This window comes from Pseudophryne corroboree, assembly GCF_028390025.1.
Source record: "Pseudophryne corroboree isolate aPseCor3 chromosome 3 unlocalized genomic scaffold, aPseCor3.hap2 SUPER_3_unloc_34, whole genome shotgun sequence".
In the NCBI taxonomy this organism is placed as follows: Eukaryota; Metazoa; Chordata; class Amphibia; order Anura; family Myobatrachidae; genus Pseudophryne; species Pseudophryne corroboree.
In genome coordinates, this window is record NW_026967524.1 from 309,631 (window position 1) to 315,271 (window position 5,641).

At 45.2% G+C, this 5,641-nt stretch overlaps 1 pseudogene; it reads left to right on the forward strand.

Moving 5' to 3' along the window:
- Nucleotides 1-234: 234 nt before the first annotated feature.
- On the forward strand, nucleotides 235-353 carry LOC134984088 (5S ribosomal RNA; annotated as a pseudogene).
- The last annotated feature ends 5,288 nt before the right edge of the window (nucleotides 354-5,641 follow it).

A 5,641-nucleotide genomic window follows, 5' to 3' on the forward strand; every position in this document is an offset into this window, starting at 1 on the left:
TAAAAAGAAAATATCAGTATATATTATTTTTCTCAAATCCTTTCTGATTTACTATTTTTCTGTGGACTCTCATCTACGGTTCACTGCGCACAACACCACTGAGGTGGTGTCTGTTGCGCCGTGTCTAACGTTGAAAGCAGATCCACATACTATATTCTTTTTCCTTTTAATATCTATATTCTTTACTATTCTTTTATAGGTGCACTCTCATTGGTATACAGATCACATATTTTCCTCTACTATCATACCACGCTGCTAATGCCCGATCTCGTCCGATCTTGGAAGCCAAACAGCGTCGGGCTGGGTTAGTACCTGGAGACGAGACTTCCTGCGAATACCCGGTGTTGTAGAGTAGGAATTATTTCCCTCTATGTGAAATGTGACGCAAACAGCAGTATCACCACTAATCTTTTCCCTTCTCCCCTTTTTTCTTTCATCTATCAGTTTAGCATCAGGCCTTGACAATATAATCAATATTAGCTATCCTATATGTGTTTAATTGGATTAACTGGTGACCAGCAAAGTGTATGGTATTGACCTAACTAAAGTGGTCCTATGTAGATACACTAACCACTATTTTGACCTCTCCTTGGTCCCATCAATACAGAATTTCTGTACTGGTCAGGAGAAACGGGTGTTAGACAATCAGGTATCTACAACCTTTCTAATCACTCCCTGTGAAAAACAGACCAGAACATTTTAATATTTTTTTCATAAATGTATTTACTTTTTGGATCATATATATGGGTAATTGCATTTTAAATTTGAAAAATAAACAGATGTTTTAAATAATTTCCTATATATATCAGGAATTTTCCTTCTTTGTACAAGAGTGCGCCCACACAAGAGCTTTCTTTCTCTCCCCCTGTTAGTACTCTTCTAGCTGAGGCAATTGCTAGTAAATAGTGAGCTTTAGCAGTCAACAATTTAAGATATACTTGTGTCACTGGCTCAAATGGAGCAACTTGAATCGCCTTTAGGACTATACCTAGATCCCAAGGCGCTGTAGGAGGAACAAATGGAGGTTGGATGTGAAGCATTCCTTGGAAAAAAGTGGGAACATCCTGCAGGTTAGCAATTTTCTTTTGAAACCATACAGTCAATGCTGACACCTGCACTTTCAAGGAAGCCACCCGCAGACCTTTATCCATTCCTGCCTGAAGGAATGTTAGGACTCTGGAAACTCTGAAAGACCTAGGGTCAACCTTCCGGTCACTGCACCACTGAATATAAGCTTGCCATATTCGGTGATAAATTCGAGCTGAGGAAGGTTCCCTTGCTCTGAGCATTGTTTGAATTACCTGTTGTGAGAATCCTCTTGACTTCAGGATAGAGGTCTCAAGAGCCACGCCGTAAAAGACAGTCAATCCAGGTGCTTGTAATAACAAGGACCCTGAGACAGTAGATCTGGACATTGAGGGGGTAGAAACGGAGTATCCACTGACAGCATCTGCAGATCTGTGTACCAATGTCTTCTGGGCATATCCGGAGCTATAAGTATCACGGAGCCCTTTCCCTGTTTTACCTTTTGCATCATCCTGGGAACAAGGCGATCGGTCGAAACACATAGTCCAGATGAAAGTCCCATCTTACTCACAAGGCATCCACGAAGGTCACTTTGGGATCCTTTGTCCTCGACCTGTATGCGGGAACTTTGTTGTTCTGATGGGAAGCCATGAGATCTATCTCCGGCAAACCCACACTTGTTTACCAGACTCTGGAAGACCTTGGGATGTAAAGCCCATTCGTTTGCATGAATGGCGTGTAGACTGAGAAAATCTGCTTCCCAGTTTAGGACTCCCGGAATGAATACTGCGGACAAGGCTGGATGATGAAGTTCTGCCCACCTTAACGTGTGGCTCACCTACTTCATTGCTTTTTGGCTGCGAGTTCCTCCCTGATGACTGAGGTACACTACTGACGTTGCATTGTCCGAGCGAATTTGAACTGGTTTCCCCTGAAGAATGTCATTTGCCTGAATAAGTGCCATATATATGGCCCGAAGTTCCAATATATTGGCAGGCAACGTTCTTCCTTGGTCCACTGCCCCTGGAGCAACTTTCTTCAGATACTGCTCCCCAGCCCTGAAGACTGGCATCCATTGTCAGAACCTCCCAATCTGAGATCCAAAAGGGTCTCCCTTTGTCCAGATGGAATGTCTGTAGCCACCAGGCTAATGACCTCCATATTTCCAGAGAAAGGACCATCATGTGTGTTTTTATTGTCTGATGAAAAGCATTCCATTTGGAAAGGATAAGACGTTGCAGAGGACTCGAGTGGAACTGTGCATAGTCCACCATGTCGAATGACGATACCATCAATCACATCAGACACATTGCTGTGTGAATGGATTCCCTTTGACTGTGTAGCAGCTTCTGAATCCTTGAATGAATTTTGGATATTTTGTTCAGAGGTAAAATTACTCTCTGAATACCCGAATACAACACAGCCCCCAAGTGAGTCATCCGTTGTGACGGAACCAGGGACGACTTTGCCCTATTTATGAGCCAATCGTGTCTCTGCAAACAAGCCATTGCCTGTCTGGAAGCCACCCTAATTTTGGTGAATACTCTGGGAGCTGTGGCCAGTTCAAATGGTAGAACCTGAACTGACAAATGTTGCTGGAGGATGAGAACCTGAGATAGCGCTGATGGAACAGTGCTATAGGAACAAGTAGGTAAGCCCTCCAGGGATACTATAAAATCCTCCAGCTCCATGGCCAAAATAATGTAACATAACGTCTCCATATGAAACCGAGGCACTCAAATGTACTTGTTCATTTATTTTGAGATTGAGTATGGGCCGGAACGACCCATTTGGCTTTTGGACTAAAACAGGTTGTAATAAGCCCTGTCCTTGTTGTGCCGGAGAAACTGCTGAACTGCCTCTTGCAAAGCCCTGGCATTTGTTTCCACTGAAGACGGGCTGGTACAAAAAACCTCTGAGGAGGGTGCTTCTTGAAAGCAAATGCATAAGCGTGAGATACCACGTCTTGCGCACAGGCATCCGTGGTAGACTGCTGCCAGAACTGTGCAAAATGAAGAAGTCGGCCTCCCAACCTGGGGTTCCCCAGGTGGAGGCCTGCACCATCAGGCTGATGGCTTATCTTCTGATTTGGAAGCTGGTCCTCTTTTATCCCAATGCTTTTTAGTCTTACCAGACTTGTCAGATTGAGAAGTCCAAATAGCTGGAAATCTAGGCTTGGATACTGAGTCAGCTTTAAATGTATGTAGCCAAACCGCTCTGTGAGCTGCTACTGCTGAGGCTGAGAAGCAATTGAACCCATATCCCAGGCTGCGTATATAAAAATAGCCGCCTGTTTAATATGTGCAATATGGTATTTCTGCTCTCTAAAGGCCAATGAAAGATTCCAATGCCTCCACCCAGGCTGCCATTACTTTTGCCATCCAAGCTGAAGCCCTGACTGGTCTTATGATGGCCCCAGACAAGGAGAACATAGGATTTTAATTACCTACTAGTAAATCCTTTTCTCGTAGTCCGTAAAGGATACTGTGGTCCATTTAGTACTCCCTCTGTGCTCCTCCTACCAGACTCAGTCTAGGAAACTGTGCTCCAGGAGACGGACATACTTCGAGAGAAGGATAGATAAGGATAGTGGTGAGATTCCGAACCAGCACACACAAGAGGAAAGCCAAGCTAACCAAACTTGAAAAAGGACCAGCAACAGCTGAACCAACATTACTTAACCAAGTAACAGTGCAGGAAGAATGAAGCACTGAGCGTGCACCCAGTATCCTCTACAGACTACGAGAAAAAGGATTTACGGGTAGGTAATTAAAATCCTATTTTCTCTTGCGTCCAAGAGGATACTGGGGTACATTGTAGTACCATGGGGATGTACCAAAGCTCCCAAACCGGGTGGGAGAGTGCTGAAGTTCCTGCAGAACTGATTGACCAAACTGAAGATCCTCAGAGGCCAAAGTATCGAACTTGTAGAACTTTGCAAACGTGTTCAAACCTGACCAAGTAGCTGCTCGGCAGAGCTGTAAAGCCAAGACACCCTGGGCAGCTGCCCAGGAAGAACCCATTAATCTAGTAGAGTGGGTCTGTACAGATTTTGGACATGGCAAACTTTCCTTGGACTAAGCATGCTGGATAGTAAGTCTGATCCAGCGTGCAAGTCTGCTTTGAAGCAGGACACACAATCTTATTGGGATCATAAAGAACAAACAACGAGACCGACTTTCTGTGACGAGCTGTTCTTTTCACATACACCTTCAAAGCCCTCACAACATCCAAAGACTTTGAGGTAGCAGACCACAATAGGTTGGATGATGTGAAACGCAGACACCACCTTAGGAAAAAAATTGCTGACGAGTTCTGAGCTCAGCTCTATCCTCGTGGAAAATTAAATAGGGGCGTTTGTGAGACAAAGCCCCCAGCTCCGACACACGTCTTGCTGAAGCCAAGGCCAACAGTGTAACGGCCTTCAATGTAAGAAATTTTACATTCACCTCCTTAACGGCTCAAACCAGTCCGACTGAAGGAAATGCAACACCACATCGAGATCCCAAAGGGCCGTGGGAGGCACAAAGGGAGGTTGGATGTGCAGAACACCTTTCAAGAACGTCTGGACCTCAGGAAGAGATGCCAATTGTTACTGAAAGAAAATGGACATGGCCGAAATTTGTACTTTTATGTAGCCCAGACGTAGGCCCACATCTACTCTTGCTTTTAGAAAAAGCAAGAAATGTCCTAGATGGAATTCCACTGCAGAAAATTTTCTTCTCTCACACCAAGAGACATTTCTTCCAAATATTATTATTATTATTAAATTTTATTTATAAGGCGCCACATGTGTTTCGCAGCGCCGTACAAAGGACAGTACAGGGGACAAAACATTGCATTACAGTAAATAAATAACAGAAATAGAGTACAGGCAACAGAGCACCACACATTCTCAAGACATAGTACAGCTAAGATGCAAGTATCGAGGGAGTGATCATCGTAATACTAGAGGCTGGTGGTCATAGATGGAGATGAGCCTTTACTAGCAGGATAAAGATGGTCGTTGAGTAGGGGAGAGCTGTGAGTGAAATGTGCTGAGACGAGGGCTTGGATAACAAGAGGAAAGAGGGCCATGCTCTGAAGAGCTAACAATCTATTGGGGAGGGGCGACAGACAGATGACAAGAGGTGCAGGCAAGTGGGAGGTAGCCTGATGGCAGTATGCAATCAAAGCTAAGATGTTCACGGCATGAGGCAGGGGGGGTGGAGGTGCGGCTTCAGCTCTGGGTTATGCATCAGAAGGGTACGCTTTGATGAATAGGTGGGTTTTTAGTTCCCGTTTGAAGCTTTGCAAGGTTGGGGAGAGTCTAATGGAGCGGGGGAGTGCGTTCCACTGAAGGGGTGCAGCACGGGCAAAATATGATGGTAATGCTTAGACGTTACCCCCTTCCTGGCTTGGATCATAGTCGGGATAGCCTTGTTAGAGATCCCTCTCCTGGCTAGAATGAGCCACTCAACTTCCATGCCGTCAAACGTAGCCGCGGTAAGTCCTGATAGACGAACGGACCCTGTTGCAGAAGATCCCCGCAAAGAGGTAAAGGCCACGGATCTTCGAGGAGCATCTCCAGTAGGTCCGCGTACCAGGCACTTCTTGGCCAGTCCGGAGCAATTGG